This window comes from Lates calcarifer, linkage group LG11 (genome assembly GCF_001640805.2).
Source record: "Lates calcarifer isolate ASB-BC8 linkage group LG11, TLL_Latcal_v3, whole genome shotgun sequence".
NCBI lineage: Eukaryota > Metazoa > Chordata > Actinopteri > Centropomidae > Lates > Lates calcarifer.
Window position 1 is genome coordinate 19,635,567 of NC_066843.1, and position 19,818 is coordinate 19,655,384.

Sequence of the window (19,818 nt, forward strand, 5' to 3'; positions counted from 1 at the left end):
AACTAGAGACAGGTGGAGTGAATGACATTGATCCTCTCATCACAGTACAATGTCCTGCTGGAAAACCTTTGGTCCTGATGTTCATGTGGATGTTACTTTGACATGTACCACCCAATATAAACATTGTTGCTGACCTGGCATATGCCCCATGGCATGGCACAGCACTCCCCAATGGCAGGGGCCTCCCCCAGCAAGACATTGCTATCAACCACACCACAAAATCTGCTAAGAAATGTCTCAAGGAACACGACAAAGGGCCCAAGGTGTTGATCCGGCCTCCAAACTCCCCCTACATGTCAAGTCAAAGTCTGATAATTTATGATTCATGGATATTTATTCTCAATGGATATTCAAGTTAAAGCTATCACTGGCAAGAGTAAGCGGATTCCAGAAGTACTTCTATACAATTTCTAAACATCATGAAACAACAGAATTGAACATTGTGCTAAAACAGAGACAGTCTAGACAAAGGAGATTACAGTAAAGCGTTTAAAGGTCATTTTGGAATTACTGGAGCTGTCAACCTTTTTATTTCTCCGGTCACCTTCCCCTGCTCTCTCTTCACCTAATAGAATCACCACACTCCCTCTGACATTTTGTTTAATAAAAAGCTCCTTCTGCTTCTGTACTGCTCTATACATGTGGTGAGACAGTTAGTCTAAATTTACCTATTAATATTTCAAACTGACACAGAAATGGAAAAAGAGGGGGGGGACTTAATTCCAAATCCATGTCCTCGATCCTCATTCCAGCCTCTGTTCTTCTCTTCCTCGATCTCTTTCCTCTTTACTTTTGCCCTCATTCTTTCCAATCCCCATTTCACTCTGTGCCAGCGGCATCACATCCTCCTCCGTTCGTCCCTCGCTCCACTTTCATTCTTTTATTTACAGCAATCATCTGCTCTGTGTGTTCATTGTTTTCCCTGCTCTCATTGACTATGTATGGCTGCTGTTTCTCTGCCAGCTACTGTAATTACCGACTGATGGGAGTGTGTGTGTGCGTGTGTGTGTGGGTACTTGCATGTGTATATTCATGTGTGCATTTCCCAGTGTGCATATATGAGTGCATTTTTGTGACAGTGTCTGTGGGTGTCTGCTCACAACTGTGTGTGCACTAATGGGTTAGCTTGCATACATATTCTTCTGGTTTTTAGAGGGCATCTCAGTGTACACATGCATGCATGTGAGGGAGCACTGTCTACCCATTTATCTCTTTGCCACAATAAAAAAACTTGCTGCTCCTCTTTCAAACTTATAGTCACTTCTTCCCCTTTTCACCCTCATCTCTGTATTATCAAGACTCATGACAAAGTCACCTGTCACCTGTGTGGGTGGCAGGTGATGGGTGGATAATGGTAAGTGTGACATTTTGTGAGCAATAAAATGTGATTTAAATGTATTTCTGTAAGATTGGCTGAAAGGAATAAATTGGCTTCATGAATAACAAATAAAAGGAAAAATGGGAACCACTATTCAGCACATGAAGGATATATTCTTTTTCACTTGAATGAGTATATAAAAAACAAAACAAAAAAAACAACTACAGCAAACAAATCACAGTGTACACGTGGAGACATCTGTGTTGAGGGATGAGGAGACTAATCTTCCTCAGATGAATACATGAAACGAACACAAATACAATATTTTCATCACGTTTTCATGTCCTTGTTGTTCAGTTGAGGCATAACACTCAAACAACCCAAAGCATCTCTCCTGATGGAAACACACACAGGCCGTCAAGGCCGCCGACCCTGGTCCTGATTCTAATCTGAGATGCTGATGTGGTAAGCCCCACCCATCTGCTCATCCACACAGATTAAAAGAACGTAAAGAATTATCTCAGATGATGATGCAGCTTTTCAGAGAGGCTTCAGTGGGTCCAAACACAGGGGTCTGGGGAGGAAGAACCTGTATAATACAGATGATTTACATTCTTAACTGAGTCTGACTCTCTGGTGTCCTTGTACTATGATAGCAGTTAATGGTTACACTGATATTACATCAATCTGTTGACTTTTTCTTTGATTAATCATTTAGTCTATAAAATCTTTTTGTGTCCAACCAACAGTCCATAACTCAAAGTTATGTAATTTAAAATGGCTTAATACAGAGAATAGCCCTGCAATAGTCTGACAATCTGTCCAGGGTGTACCCTGTCTCTCACCCACTGTCAGCTGGGATTGGTTCTAGCCCCCCATGACCCTTAAAGGATAAACAGTATAGATAATGGGTCGATGGATAACACAGAGGATACATTTGGAAACTTATTGGAACTTTTGTTTGATAGATAATTTGTTTCTGACTTTGACTTTATTTTTTGTCTTTGGCTTTTTTTCAGCAGCTTGTAATTTGAACATGCAATTCCTTGACAGTTGAGGATAATCACGTGGTAGGATTGAAAGCTACTGAATTGACCTATTGTGAATGAATTTTCTGCTGGTTGACAAATCAACGAACCATATCACCACTAGCTTGTAGTATATTATATTTCCTCATATTTCCCCTGAAACAATGCACAATATGCACCTTTACTGTCAGGACACCTTTAATGCATAGGGGTATGGCTGTGATGGACACTGAATAACCTACTAAATGAGTAGGTTAAGGTCTCTCACACAACAGAATTACCTGTATGATCGAGCAGTGAAAGCTCACACAGACCACAGTCACAGTGCTGTATCAGTATGCTGTCATTCATTTAATAGCTATACATACAGTATTAAATAGATAGCACAGAAGTATAGAGGAAAACAATTAGCTAATTAATTTGTTGATCAATTAACTGAATGACAATTGCAACAATTTGGTAATCAAGTAATTGAGTCAGTCACGAGTTTCAGCTCCTCAAATGAGAGGATTTGCTGCTTGTCTGTGTTTTATCATCATTTTAAACTGATTATGTGCAGATAGTCACTGGATTATTTTGAGCTATGACGAGGATCTTTTTCTAAGATTCCTAAGCAGATTTATGAATGTTTATTCATGATGGACATTACAAGACATCCTTAGAAAGTGGAAGTCACACTGAATCTAAAAATATCTGTATCATGTCCATCTTCAAGTTTGACCCTGAGGAGGAGTATCATTTTGACACCAACCAGGCACGGATGGTTTTAAAGTATCTTGACTGTCTCCATGAGTTGTGTATCACAGTCACTACTGCAGCTCCAACTGTTGACCGTGCATGTAAGTGGGCCACATCAGTGCCCAAGCACAGAAGACAAGCACACACTGGTCCCTTTCACCTTCCAAAGTATTTTTGCGTCATGCCTCTCTCTCTCTGCACCTACCCTGCTACTTTTCCTTCTCTGCACCTGACTGGAGGGGCAATGAAAACTGCCTGTCATAGATATACTGAAAGAAAAAATCAACTGCATTTAAAAAAGAAAGATGTTAGGCTGTTAATACAAAGGTATAAACTGAGTGTAAATACTCCGTGGCCTTGAGATGTTGTCTAATTTAGTTGTAAGATACTTAATAGATGAATGTACTGAATGGTTCACTTTTTCATCAGGAGGTAAAGACAGCAGATAAAGCCCTGCATTAATCTGTTAAAGCGAACAATGTTTGAGCAGGGTGTAAGGCTGTGCTGTAATGTACACATGTAGGACAGTGGACACAGGGAGGCAAGTCAGGACAAACACAGACACATGTGCATAAAGTCACACAATAAAGACACAGCCATATAAAGACACAAAAACAACAGGCATGTTCTTTCACAGTTAAAATTAGCACTTCTTTTCCAGTAGTTATTGTTCTTAACGTTCTAAACAAGCTCACACACGCTGAGAACATAAAGGCGAAGACTGACCTTCTGAAATCAAAGCTCTATAGTTTCCTCTCCCCTCTGTCTCCGTATCCCTGCAGTCTCTCATCCTCCACCTTTCCTTCTTTGTCTCCTTCCCCTCCATCCTCCTTGTTCTCTCCCTCTCTAATGATCAGCCAGTGTGAGGGCAGCCAAGAATGTCTGCCATGGCTGACCTTCCTTTCGCCTCTCCTCTCCTGTTTATGTGGATGTGTTAGAATGACTGCGCTCCCCCTCATCTCTCTGTCCACTGTTGATGTTATTCATTCAGTAGAAGCTGCAGCCCTGCCACAGCTGCATAATTGACCCTGCTGTTGGAAACATGTAGGAACAATCATAATCTGATGCCCAGCCTTTTTTGGCCAGGCAAGAAAAAAAATAATAAATAGAGGACTGTGGAATTAATAATTAACTCAACTGTAATATTTTACTGTAATTTCTTCATTTTAACTCCTCTCTCACTGCACTGTTATAGTTTGAGTTTCTTTTATTCATTTAAAGATTCTCTCACACATTTCACTGTACAACTGTCAATGTGTAACTGTATTATTCAACTAAATGACGCTACAACTGAACATCGATGAAAGCTACAGCAGTAGAGGACAGTGGTCATTTCTGGCAATGAACTATATTTTATTTATGCTTTCTGTGTTCATTTTATTTTCTGATGCGGGGTTAAGAACATAAACACATCTCTTTTCTATACTGTATGCCTTAACACATCCAGCGGGGGGGCTAGAGTCTACCCCAGCTGACATTGAGTGAGAGGTGGGGTACACCCTGTACAGATCACCAGTCCATCGCAGGGCCAACATATATAGACAAACAACCATTCACACTCACATTCACAGGAATGGAGTCCCCAGAGAGAACCCACACAGGAACAGAGAGAACATGCAAACTCCACACAGAAAAGCCCAGGGCAAACCGGGGCTCAAACCTTGTTGCTGTGAGGCGACAGTGCTAACCTCTGCACCACCATGCCATCTGCCTTAAAACATGTCTTATCTTTAATATTCTGTGCATATATCCTGGTGGAGGAGCCCCAGACGTCACTGTGTTCCCATAACTTTTGAAATCAGACCTAATACATACGTGATTTTTTTTTCTTCTTTTCAAGTGCCATAAAAGAATATTTTCATGTACCATGATGCATTGAGGCAGATGTAAATATGCAGTGCAAAATGCCAAAAAAGAGGATGGCAGTTATGTTTAAAAAGTATTAAATATATTTTTTGGTGAAATTGAAGTTATCACATGTACTGTATGATTCCATGACATGCTTGGCCAATAACGCTGATATAACACAAATTTTGACAGTAGACAATGCTTCAAATATGGATGTTGCTGCAAAGAAGTTATGAATTCTAAAATGTGGATGCTTCGCAGCAACTTCCAAAACACCTGCTGGTGTTTTGGAAGTTGCTGCGAAATGTCATGCTGTTGTGCTTCTGCTAGCTCACGTTTTTTGTGATGTATCTCTAACAGAATCTTCTTCAGGATTTTGCTGCTGAGGATAAACAGTTCTATGACCCGGGGGACACAGTGTTGGTGAAGCGGATAAAGCTGCAACTGTTCTGTTATTGGATGGACTTAATAACCTCTAGTCCAGCCTTCCACCCACTGACCTCCCCTTCCTCTTCTAATCCTTTCCTTATATATGACCTGTAATTTCTCTCTCAGCTCCTCACCAGGCCAATCTAATATCTGATACTATCAGTTTAAGTCGTTCTGAAAATGCAGTGGGTGTAGGAATTGAGAAATGAACGTGGAGCAAACTTGAATTCCACCACTGCCTCCCAGGGTCTAGATGTATGTGAGCTCCTGTTTAATAACCTTTGCTTCTCTTTTATCTTTTCCCAGTTATTTAACTTTGACATTTTTTCTCTGTCCTTGTCCTAAACTCACACCAGTTTAAAGGCAGAATATACAAGCTATGACAAAATATTACAAAAAATGTAATAACAATTATGACAGAGACACACAAATGTACAAAGGAACAATGACACATTCTTATTCAAATCCTGAAAATCACACATGGCATTTCCGAATTGGTAAAATGCTTCCTCTGCCACCCAAAACTATCTTCTCATAGTTGATTTAGCTGCTTGTTGCACTAATAAGCAGCAACTTGAGGCATGTATAAAGTAAGAATAAAGACATTTGCTGCTATGCCATCTGTGCAAGAACACAACAATACAAAACACAGACACCAGCATTCAGTGTACAATACTGTCTGACAATGACTGACCTGAGTAAAAAAAACTCCACAGTGTACACACATCACAGAATACCAAGACAAGCTATGGTTGAAGAAATGGAGACAGACAGAGTTACAGCCTTGATAAAACCAAACCTGCCAGTGTAACTGTGTCCATGGCTTTATTCCCCAACAAGGCCAACCCCCCCCCACCAGCCCTTCATTATGGAGGGTCACCCTGCCTGAAGTCACGCTCACAGCTTTGAAGGGCTCTCTGCATTAAGTGGAAGGGCGCAAATAAACAGCTAAATGGTGGGAAGTAGTCAGTCTCAATCTTATGAGAGAAGCATTCATCACCATGGGCACAGAGACATGCCTGACTCTCCCAGCTGTTCAATTATATTGTGTGCTGCTCCTCTGTGAATATATATAATATCACCAACAGCAATTAGATTTTTAGAAAGATTATTCTGTTGGGTATAAAACACAACTTGCTGTTGCTCATTTCCAATTTTGTGTTTTGCAGGCTGCAGAATCTTTACATGGGGCATTGATGTAATGTAGCAAAATGGTAGTGTACTGAAAGTACTTGTACTACTATTTAGATTTTATGCTACTTTAAACCTCTACCTCACAACATTTCAGAGGGATATGTACTTTTAGGCTGGAGCCTATCCCAGCTGACATTGAGCGAGAGGTGGGGTACATGCCGTGCCATCCCATGGACACATTGAAAAAAATCAAAAATTAAATTTCGGCATTAAAAGTGTGGCTTCCAACATCACACCTCGTAACCCTTACAAAAAGCAGCATCGAGCTGGGGCTCTTAGTTCTCATAAGTTTTTATCCAGATACTTTTAATAAGTCCAAACAGGTAAAAATGAACCAGTAGAGAATATAAAACCCACATTTTATGATACAACTTCGTTCTTCTTCTCTTCTTGATAAAATTACAAACAATAAAACTGGATTACATGTTCTTCAGCACTTACTTTAGATACGTACTTTAGTGACTGATTTCTCTTATGGTGATAATGATTTTCTCATTCTCTAAATTTACATACACACTTTTATACAGCCTTATTTTCATACCTCATTTACACATTGCATATATGGTCTGGCACTGCCCTGTAGATTTAGAAATTGTAAACAGCAAACATCTGTCAGCTCATAAATATTTCAGAAGTTGAGCTATTTTCAAGCTCATGAGTTTGTTTTTCATGTTATCACTTTATCTTTAATGGTTTGTTCTGTTTTCTATGCTGTTACTTTCAATGTTCAGCTCTATTATCGGGGTAAATTAAAGGGCAGCTTAAGCAATTTATTATAATGTGGGTAAGAAATGTGAAAATCTGACATTAAAAACTGCGTGCTATATCTCTGAAGACCTCACTACACATCAATGTGTGTATCTGGCTGCGTACTTTCAGCAAGGACAATGATTTCAGAGCAAATCTAAAACAAATTACATACAGAAGTTTATCAACTGAAATTTTCCCTATAGATTAAAATTTCTGCCATATCAGCCAATGGAATGGATCCTACAAGCCACCTAACACTACCTCCAGGGCCATGAAGCACATTGTTTCCTGGGGTAACAAAGTGCATTGAGAAATAAAACATTTACAATAGCACATTGACTGTATAGTATTTCTCCACTGTGTGAAATGTTCTGGATGATATCGAAGTATAGCTTTGTTAGCAGCTTTGTAATGGGGCCTCACATATAAACACTGCCTATGGGCTTGAAACGTGTATGACACTTCTCGTGGAAAAGTTGAGATTTATAAACAAACTTGACAGGAGAATGTGCATACCTGTATGGAAACTCTGACCCACGCACGCAAACAGTTTGGAGACTGTGGAAACTGGTGAAACAGATGGTGAAGTAGTTGGATAGATAGCTTAGCTAGACAGATAGAGTGTTGTATTAATCACAAAGGGGGGATGTATAACATTAAAGGGAACTGCTGCAATAGGCAGCCACTAGATCAGTACCACCTCGATTTATAGTGAATTGAAGCCAGATTTTGTGATTCACAGGTTTAATTTCACTTTATATTTAACAAATAATACTATGTGATAAACATTCAGTGTTTGTGCTTGTGCAAAACTAATCATTCCAAAAGCACTTCTTTGTTTTAAAAGAGACCAACTCAAATCTACATGTATGATTTATTATTAAACTCTAACTAAACAGCCCTAAGTCCTCCACATTTCCAAACCAGAGCTCAGGAGAGAGGGTCAGGCCGTATGATGCTCACCCAGACTTTTTATCTCAACCACACTGACTATTGAAATGAGCATTAAAGCGCACCAAATACAGGTCTATATAGACCTGGAGAACATATTGGAATTATTTTCATAATCATGTGCAAATTACACAAGGCTGCTAGAAAATAACCCAATACAATACTACGAAATATTACTAAATTTGATACTCTGTTGTTTGGGTGAGCTATGTTGGATCATAGCTGCTCTTCAATCCTGTATGTCACTGCCTCCTTTCCAACTTTTTTTAAGCAAAAGTAGCAATTCATGTTTTGTTCTTAAAATACTCAGTGCCCTAATTTAACTGCACAAGGACAACAATAAGCACAAAGCAGAAAAGGTCTTGGGTGTTCGGACTGTAGTGCACCTATTATTCTGGTTCATGTGCATATAGAAGTGACATTGAAATAGACACCTTATCAGTATGTGCTGTGTCATATTATACTCTATACTGTTGTACATGATGATACCAATCAGTTTGAGGCTATGTGTCCATGCTGTATTCTTTATCTGTATATCCATGTTTCTACATGGTGTGGATATGTTCATCACATTATGTGATGTGTGCTGTCAGTGTGTGTCAGTAGTGGCAGACATATGAGCAGCAGGTTGACATATATGTCGTACATAAGGACACTGGATAAGAGGGGAAAAGGACACATGACACTGCAGGAATCAACAGCCAGAAGATTGACTAATCTACCATGAATAGCTGGATATAAACAGGGGCATCTCCACAGGAAGACAGGCAGTAGATGGAAAGGGGGGGGGCAGGCAAAGAGACAGAGGAACCAGGATAATGCTACCAGGCAACTGTCATGTATGACTTTGAATGTAGTTATCATGGTGAAATACTGGATTGCATTTCTGTCTGCAGATTTCAATTCTGCACCTTAATATTTTTAAGTTTAAAATTCAGGGATGGCAAATCTCGCAAGCACAAAAACTCACAGACAGGATGAAGCCATTCCTTGATAAAAAACGATGCTATACGAGCTATTTGGTACACTGTTCAAATCATAAAGGTCAGGATTTTTTTCAGATTTCTGCAATTTGTGTAGATTATAATAGCATGTTGATTATAATAGCATATGTTATAACATAATAAGTTTGTATGTTGTAATAACGTGGAAGCCATCTTGTTTTATTGTGAACACATCTTGCTATAATAATAAATTACATGATACAAGATCCATATTTCTTTTTCTGGTGTGGCAGCTATATCTTTCCATACAACTGTGTTCACGTTCTAGAAAATGTTTTACTACGTTATTTAACTGAAGGCACTTATATTAATGTATTAACAACATTTCAAAGTTAGTAGTATTTTTCTAGGTTTTACTGCCAGAAAAAAAGGAATAACTCAAGCACTGCAAACTGCACAGACCAGCAGTAAAACTAACTAACCTGCATGTCAGGGTTTGATCCAAAAACTGCTGCACCACCTCCTGAGCCAAACTGAATTTGAAGCCAAGACTAGAGTGACAGCCTTGGTTTCAATCTGCAGCTGATAGCCTTCATATTATTTACCATATAGCAGAGGCTCTATAGGGGGACAACTGACAGCATGGCCTCAGATCATGCTAACATACTGGAATGAGGCCTGCCAAGGACTTGATGTGCATCCAAGTTTCAATCAATGTGCCTGTAGGCAAAAAGAAAGCCTTGTAGAAACCAAGAAAGAATGGTTTGAAAACCGCGAGAGTAAGAAGGGATGAGAAACAAACTAGGTGAGAGGAAATGGAACAAAGGGATATGAAAGAAAGAATGGTATAATCAACGGAAAGAGGGAGGTGAGCGGCAGGTGAGAAAGAGAGTCCAAAATAGAGTGACAGTAAATCAAAGAAGAGAAAATAAGGGAATGGCAAGTACAGAAAAGAATAAAGAAAAGAACGAATGTGAACGTATGAATTGTGTGTATGCATGACATGTGCTTAAGTGACTTAACGGGAGGTGCACAACAGGTTAGGGAACACATTCCTGTTCCGTAGGCCTGTTACCATAAAGAAGAATCTCCTCATGCAAATTAGAAAACTAAATGTGTGTACTGTATGCACAGACCGTAACACTGTCTGGCCCTCTGTGTAGGTTGACAGTGATATGAGAATTGACCAACAATATCATTCTATATTTTAGCCATTTCATTTAGGGTCTGTGTTTAAACCTGAACAAACCTGAACCTTTAATGGTTTTCAGTCAAAAGTAGCATTGTCTAAATGGTAAATGGACTGTACTTACATAACACTTCTCCAGTCATATCAACCACTCAAAGCGCTTCACACTACATGTCACCTTTACCCATTCACACACACAGAACTTATTATATACACAGTGCTCTTTAACACATTCTCACACACAGCGTTCAGTATCTTTCGGCATGCAGACTGGAGGAGTCAGGAATCGAACCACCGACCTTCCGGTTGGTGGGCGACCGCTCTATCTCCTAAGCCGCCTCTACACAGCTGTGTTTTTCAGTCAACAGATACAGTATGCCTCGTTTTAACCAGTACTACTGTATACAAGGTCTATACAGGCTATACCTGCATAACTTTGACCAAAAGCATACTTTTATGCTTCAGGTGTATTTTTTAATGTTTATGCGCTTAACTACAGTTATAGTGTGTTGGCCACTGAATGCTCCCACAAAACTGAGTGACCTACATTTAATACTGTGCCTGAAGACACAGAAGGATGCCTGGACCTACTCCTGCCCCCAAAGCCAAAGCAGTTCAGTTTTCTTGCACTCTGTCACACAGAGTATATATATATATATATATATATATATATATATATATATATATATATATATATATGCAGTGTATGATGGGGCATTTTTGGCACCTTTCATACAAGGACTGCAATAAACAAAGGTTTGGAGATGGACCTCATCTCTGGCTTTTTATTGCCCATATTAATCAGTTATAAAAACAGCCTGACACAGGGCTTGTAAACTGGCGCAGGACATCTCTAATAACAAGATAAGCAATAAAGTTCAGTTCAATTTGTGCTGCTGATGTCCCACCCAGGGATTATAAAAAAGACTAGTAAGGATTTATATTTCAATTGAATGTACTCTAATTATTTACAGCCAGTCACACAGTAGGTTGTTATGTTAATTCCTATTAGTCAAGCTCTTGTCAGTGTTGTCATGGACATAATGATCTGTACCAGTGTTCACAATAATCTGGAGCCTGAAGTGCAGACTGAGCATCCTCACTCTTTTCTTGTCCTCTAGTGCAGCTGGGGAAAGGCACTTTTCTTAAAAACAGGACACATGTTTATTCTGTGCTGTTACATACAGTACAAGTTCTATTTCAAAGATGCTTTTTGGTTATCCTTAACATTTTATTATCCAGTGCAGTTTTTTTCCCAGTTTTCTGCATGACATTTTGATCTTGTTGTTTTTATTTGCCTTGAAGTGAGATATTTTTAGAACATCCCAGACCATCCATTGTTTTTTAAATCTCAAAGTTATGATTTAATAATGAGTATCCTTTATGTGCAAAACAACAGATTCTATTTGCTCACATATCAGAGATATACAGTGCCTAACACCAGAAGTTAAAGTGGGATATGGTAGGTGGGGGGACACTTAAGATCTGATATGTGTATAAAGAGACTACTGAAAACTTTTTTTCAGATGCCCAGGAGATATCTAGCAGGCTAAATGCCTCGACCTATCAGGGAGTCCAAATTCAGTAGTGTGAAAAGTGTTGTGACCTGGTTGTGACTGGCAATGAGTGCTGCGATGAGCCACAGCCAATGAGGGCACAAGTCACAGGATGAGGGAAAACCCTGGGGAGGGGTTGTACAACAACACCCTGGATGGCTGGTTTCTTGTGGATATCCATTTTGGAAGACAGAAAATCCTGCCTCGTGCATGGTATAATGTAATCTCTCATGTTTCAAGCTTTAATTTTCAAGTTTATTTTCATATACTTGATAATAGCGATCTTGAGATCTAGAGATCTTGTAGTCTCTGACCCTCTGTTGCTGATCAGTCATGTAGTGTGCAAACCCCAAGGACTTTAAGATTCCTGATTACAAGACAAGAGTTGTGTATGAACAGTACAGCATCCTGACTTTGACAGTTGTGTAGTGCCTACATGGTCACAAGTCCACCACTGATGCAGCCATTTAGTTTTAAGGCCTGGACACACCAAGATTAAAACTGTGCATTTTTTAGGCAAAAACATCGAATTTTAATTTTAATAACAGAGGACGTGAAAATTTATCCATGCTACTGTTCCACACAGAGTTTGGATAATTTTGACCTGAGAATTTGTGCCAGGCGGCACGGTGGGACAGTGGTTAGCACTGTCGCCTCACAACTAGAAGGTTCCAGAGTCAAGCCCCAGTTCAGGGCTTTTCTGTGTGGAGTTTGCATTCTCCCTGTGCCTGTGTCGGTTCTCTCCGGGTACTCCGGCTTCCTAACTCTAAAATTGCCCGTAGGTGTGAATGTGAGTGTGAGTGTCTGTATATGTTGACCCTGCGATGGACTGGTGATCTGTACAAGGTGTACCTTGCCTCTCACCCCCCCGTGACCCTTAATGGATAAACAGTACAGATAATGGATGGATGGATGGAATTTGTGCCACTGAGGAATCCCTCCTGACGGTACTGACCTTTCAGGAGATCAAGAGCTGGAGTCCAAAAGGGGGGGACCCTTTGTAGTAAAAAGTATGGCATAAACAATCCAATCCAACGCTACTGGGAATTTGTGGATGGACATGAAAAAGTCTGCTAACTCGTAATTCCCATACAACCTGACAGGCTTGAACAGTTTTGTGAAGACGAAAGGGGAACCACAGCAGTAAAGCTACATCATATCTGCTTTGATTCAACTCTCTGAAATAATAAAACATGAAAATTTCTGAGGGGGGTAGGCACTGTATCAACAATAATTCATCTCCTGTCACAAGATCAAGTCATTCTGGGATTACATGAAGAGACAGAAGCAAAAGCCTAAATCCACAGAAGAACGATGGTAAGCTCTTCAAGGTTTTGTGGACATCCAGCTCGCCATGGTTAAATGTTGTGCCTGGGGCATGTGTAACAATAGCAATACTCACTACCCAGAGTGGTTGGAAGGAGATATTAATTTCATTTCCTTTCCAAATCCAAAATCACATCAATCATTAACTAGCACTTCTAGACTACATTAGCAACTGAAGGTATACTGAACATGCTGGTTTTGCTTTTTAATGATTTTTACAGAAAATGAAGACCTACAAGGAGACAGTGAAGATGAGGATAAACCATTACACATCAATTTGACATATGCACAGGATATATCACAGGATAAAACTACAAAGTACTCAGTGAGTATTAATGTTCCATACATTTAAAAAAAAATCTGTGGGAGAAGTGTTTTTCATTCTCCCCTGTGGAAAGATATACCTATAAAAAAATGACCTCTGGTTTATATTGCAGAGATTTGTCAGCCAGAGAAATCCTGTCCACACATTCACACATATACACAGACACTCAGCATGATAGCAGCAATAGTCACAGAGAGCCCACAGATGACTCATCCAATGCTCCAGTTTCATGTTCATGTATACACACACACATACACACACACACACACACACGAGATCTGGAGATCTCATCCAGCTTTGTTGGCCCCATGTGCCCTTTAATGCGGCAGAAGAACAACTGGTCCACTTAGCAATGTACGAGACCACAAATGCAGTCTTAACCAATCAGTTCAATTAGTTCATACTTCTAAACACACACACAAACACACAGAGATACAAGTGCTTATGCCTGTATTGGCACAGAAACAAGCCAGCGATCTGATTGGCTGATGCAGGCTCTGTGTTCTATACGTTACTGCAAATCTGAGCCACAGGTGATGGAGGAAGGCTGTGCGTTGCCGTGGCAACACAAAGCAGAGGGTGGGAACAAGTTATGGCGCTATGATGTGAGGAGACTATCAATGACGGAGGCTAACATATGTTTGACTCCATCGGACTGACGGACGGAGGGGATGGAGGGAGAGGATAGAGGGTGTCTGAGGTGAGGCCTGGACACTGTTGACGGTGGAGCTGAATCCTTCTTTGTCTCTATCTGTCCTCTCTCTCACATTATTTTCTCTCTTTTTACCTCCCATCTTCATTATTCTTTGTACTCCTGTCTCCCCACTCAATCAATAAGAGAACAGTGTGAGGAACATTACCAGAGTTCTGTAATATATCAGAGAATCACAGCACATAACTGATATATCTATATAAAATTATATACTGAATTTCTAATGCTGAATCACACATGAAATACAGTTTGAGCTATACAGTAACTTCAGTATCAACATGCTCACAACAAACATTTCCATGAATTTTAACAAATTTTCAGGACTGAGCATTCTGTGGTTATGTGTTTGTTGATGTGTATATGTCAAAGGTATGTATAATAAAATAGCTCTGGATTTATCCTGAGGGGAACATGAATGTGTGTGCATGTGTCTTGTCTGTTCATGGCAACCCACCCAATAGTTGTTGAAATATGTTACTAAAAACAGCAAATATCAACCTCATGTTCTTTATTTTCTAAGCCTTCTATTATTTGCTGTTCACCAGGAGAGAGAGAATTCAGCCATTCAGTCAGGTGACTGACTTTCTAGCTAACATGTGGCTGGTACAGGAAAAACAACCAGCCCTCTCCTCCTGATAGCAGAGCAGTGAATCAATATGTGCACACAAACAAAAAAGAATAATGCATTGGACTTAAGGAAGAATTAAAAATGCATGGAATAAATCTAAGAGCAAAAAATTTTGCTTAATTTCGTTGTTACTTGAAATCAATGTTAAAATATGTTGTTTTATTTCATAATGACAGTTACCTTGGCTTGAGATCAACTTCACACATTATGTAATCTAAAACAGTTCAAATATATGCTGTATTGTCACATGAGGTTGGTAGTGTTAAACACAGACATAATGTGAGCTAAAGTTTCAGAGCTTTTTGACTATCCACATAGCTACTGTCCACAGGATGTAAACACAACACTAAGAAACATGTCATCATTTGCCTATGGTGACATGTAGGGACAACAGACAAACTAAAAATGTGAAACATCAAATGTCCTTGTGGATTCATTATAAGCAGGTGGTTCCCCAGTTTCTACACAAGATATATTACACCTTACAAAGGTAAAACTTGTAATAAGCATCTTATAGCTGAGAATATGAGTTTATAAATTGTTCTTTTGACTGAAATTGATCCACATTTTGATGTAAAATTTAAAATCTTACATCACATAATTTTGAGATACTTTTCAGGGATGTTGTAAAATTAAAATCCTCATAACAGGTGAACATAAATGTAATAATATAAAGCCAAATCTTGACAACCACTAATATGCATCAACTGAAGCATTGCCATGTGTACAGATCACTCAGTTAGGGTTGCTTCAACCTAAGTTCCCCAAGGTTTGTTTCTGTGTCAAATCCCCTGAGTTCTGTTGAGGTTTCTTTGCCAAGTTGTACATTGCAAGAGAGTTCAAATTCAGTTAATGACCTTTACTGCACAGTGCTCCTTCCATCCTTCTTAATACCCTGTCTCTCTCCACTCTGTATCATCTAATAAGGCAGAAATGCCAGTTAAATGTCAGTTATGACATAAAGAAATGAAAAATATGAGAACTGAGTATTTTTCTTTTGTCATCAGTATAAAATGGCAAATGATGGATGCAAGAAAGGATTGAAATATGTGGATCTGACTCATCCCCATCATATTACTGATACACTGTTTGCACCTTAGCCTGCAGAGCCTCTTGTTACTGGGGAGAAGAAAAATGAGAAGAAAGCATGCTGATAAACATGCACAGAAAACAAAAAGACAAACTCACCACTGCATTCTTCTCTTTACTTGTTTTTTCCCTCCTTTTCTCTTTGCCGTCACACAGTACAGATCTTCTCGGTGTTTTCTCTCTTTACTTTTCCAATGTTTATAGTGTTCTGAGTTAAATCTGCCAAGAGGTGTTTTATCCTTTGTGGTTTTGCCTCCTGAGCAAGAAAAGCTGATGAGGATCCCGAGAACTTCTCCTGCTCCGTGTGTAGCTTTACTTCTCTGGAGGCTCCACAGGGTGAAGAAGAAGCTCAAGGCAGGGGGAACTTATGAGTCTCTTCTGTGATCTCCAAAGGCCTCTTGGGAAATTGCTGATTTATGCTACCATGAGGCTCATGTATGATGTGACTTTGCTTAGAAGCAAATGAAGTGAAGTTGCCTGCCAGGGGGTATTCCTGAGTCTCTTGCTCTGCTTCTCTGGAGGCCTCCCTGGCTACTGTTGCTATACTCCTGCCTCTAAGGCAAATGGAAGATGCTGGAGTGAGTTGTCCACTGGGTAGATTGAAGCACCAGGCTAGTAAGCATGTGTTACCTGCTGGGTAGACTGAGCACCAGGATATAGTGAATGCTATCACTGAAAAGTTCCCTTCTGTTTCGAGTGTCAATCTAGAAGCTGTGTCTGCTGAGGTATATAGTTGCCAGGTATATAGAAGGGTGAGGCTGTTGTGAGTGTGTAGCTGCCTTTCAGGCAATATCACCCTTTTCTTTCTGGTAATGACTAGCCCAAGGTGCAAGCTACAAGTATGGATCAGTACAATTTAGGCAATGAGAAGGTCAGAGCTGGCAGGTGGTAAGAGGTCCAAGGTCATTGCTGGTCTTCACGTTTGCAGTGGGGAGAGCTTGAGAGGCAATTCAGGTTGTCACGGTAACAGCAGTGAGAGGTCACAGGTGTGTTTTTGCTCTGTGTTCCAGTCACTGCGTTGGCTGTTTCGGTGGAGGAGGTAGGTGGTGGGAGAAAATCCCTGAGGTAAATAGAGAAATGTTGCACAAAGAGAAGAGTAAGAGGAACTGACAAAAAAAAATAAATTGCTGTTTTTCTTTCCTTTTCTATTTCTCTGGGAGGTAGACAGCTGAAGAGGTTTTCTCTGATTGGATCAGAGAAGGAGGATCGGATAATGAGAGGTAAAACTGTGCTGTATCAGTCTTGCGTATATTTTTCTATCTTATGTCTTTTGAAAAAGAAGAATGCTGGTGGTTGGTCAGTGTCCATCTGAAAAAGTCGATGCTTGGCTCCGCCTCTTAACATGTGCAAGGAGGTGTCTTCAGGGGCTCCACCTATGGAAAAACAACAACAGGTTAAATATGACCACAGCACAACAATATTATTAGTATTGTAACTGGACCCCAATGGAAGGGTGTCCTTTAATATTACTGACTCAATGAGTTCTTCAACAAAACAGATCCGATTGTCATTGCTTTGCAAAATGACCTGCATTAACAATTTTCTGACCCAGCGCTCCCATCAGCAGGACAACACTGTTTTTCAGTGCATTTCAAAATGTACAGAATGCTAGCATTCTCACAATGACAATGTCATTTAGCAGGTATGTTAGGATACATTTTCTGGGAACAATTGATGTCCCTAAAAAATTTCCGATGCATCAAATGGATCTCACTGAGTAAGTGAAAAAAGTTAACTGTCTGTGGGAAACAAGAGGTCTCCAGTGTTAAAGTCGCAGCTTTTGTTGACCCAACCACCCTGGCCATTTCTCAAAGAGTTTCTGTAGCCCAACAACACTGTTGCACTTCCACCTTTGCATGTGAATGACAACAGTCAGAATTTACACAGCCACAAGAGATCCTTATCAAGTCAATGAAAATTTTGGTTCTTTGAGGCATTTGAACAAAAGTCCAATGCTGCCATTTCTCTGGCTCTCTAGCTCTATTGGGACAAACTGTAGCATACTTTAAAGTGGCTGAACCAAGTTGCTACCCCAGGGAAGGGTTCAAGTATCTAGGCGTTTTGTTGCTGGGTGATGTTGTGTTGCAGTGCTGCAAGAGTTAAGCCTGTTTAATCTTTTCCTGCCAGACAACCATGTGTTTTTTGCCTCTGTCAGCACTACCACTGAACTGGCTCCATTCAAATGAAACAGGGTAATGAAGGTTTTTTTTTCACACAGGGCTAAAGTCAGTCTGAAAAAAGTCATTTGAGGTGGTTTGAACGTGTCATTCAGATGACTCCTGAGCGAGCCAATTTCCTATGGCATTTCTACCTAGGAGGAGACCCCAGGGGAGACCCAGAACACACTAGAGGGATAACATATCCCATCTGACCAGGAATGCCACAGGTTCCCCCAGGAGGACCAAGTGGATTTATGAGAGGAAAAGAGCCTTTGACCGATTTTATTTTCATTGTGAATGGAATAAGCTTTGGAAAATTAAAAGATGGATAGACTTCAAAAAAGAACAAAAACAGCGTATCCTCTATGTTGGGACATTTGTTTGATATCAAGCTGCAGCAGGAGTGAACTGACACTGAATTAAAATAACCAGTGCAGAACAGGACTGCACAATTAATTAAATATTGATCACAATCACGACTTTGGCTTCTCACAATTAAATAAACATGATTGTCGGCTATATTGATGTTTAAAATGTGTACACCGTAATTTGCTGCACAACAAATCAAGGTCTCCCTTGAAACACATCATCGTCTGTTGTTTGGAAGCATTTCAGATTTAGGGCAAGTGATGTTAAGCTAGAATAAATCGTACACAAAGAGTGCATGAGACTTGTGTGTTCTATTTATTTAATGTGAAAGTGCAATAAATTGTGTAATTGAATTGAATAATTGTGTAAAATAATTGTGATCTCAATATTGATCAAGATAATAGTGATTATGGGCAGTGCGGTGGTGCAGTGGTTAGAATTGTTCTGGGTTCTCTAACAGTGATTATCATTTTGGCCATAATCATAGAGCCCGAGTGCAGAAAATGAAACATGGGAGATTTGAAAAGTCTGCATTGTTAGTCTTGTAATGGGTAATGGTAATGTCACTTCCTAGTCCCACCACCAACCTTGAATAAGCATGAAGAGAAACCAGATGGAAGAAAAGCACAGAATTTTATAGTCTTCCCTCTCATATTCTAAATCACAAGGGAGATGGAGTTTGTTCTTAATGCATGTAAATTGGGCAAACGCCAAAATTATACCAGTAGCAAAAAGTATACTTCATGTATACAGCAGTAAGTTGCATTAGGAGCACCAAAGTACTGTTTGGATCATGACAATACCTCTAATCATACTTATATATGCATCAATCTTTGGTGGCTCTTAAACTGTGTTTGCAATAACAAGCATTCTAAAGGAGGATTTCCTCTATGACATGTTCATGTTGACATGCTGGACACGTTGTGCAAGAAAAGTGTTTTGTGCACAGAAGCAAACATGAAGCAACAGGGGAAAATGATTTTGAGATCCTGCATATGTCACACTGTGCTGTGGTGATGATAGAAGCAAATAGTGAACAAATGCATAATGTTCATCCTGCAACAACAAAAGCTACAGTACTTGTTCAGTATGTAAAGCAGCTACTGGGTGGAAAATCTATTGTTGGCAACCCACATCTGAATGCACAAAATGTACAGACACACACACATGCACACACACACACACACGCACACACACACACACACACACACACACACACACATTCCCTGTTAATCTTCCTCCATCTGTGCAAGCTGCTCTAGGGT

General features: G+C 39.8%; 1 protein-coding gene across 2 annotated transcripts in view; it reads right to left on the reverse strand.

Annotated features, from left to right (window-relative positions):
- Nucleotides 1-19,818, reverse strand: part of LOC108898577 (thyroid hormone receptor alpha) — a 93,174-nt gene that overhangs the window by 43,876 nt on the left and 29,480 nt on the right. For both annotated transcript variants that reach the window (XM_018698505.2, XM_018698504.2), the window contains exon 2: nt 16,125-17,398. The gene's annotated coding sequence lies outside the window, so the exon portion shown is untranslated. The remainder of the gene's footprint in view (nt 1-16,124; nt 17,399-19,818) is intronic.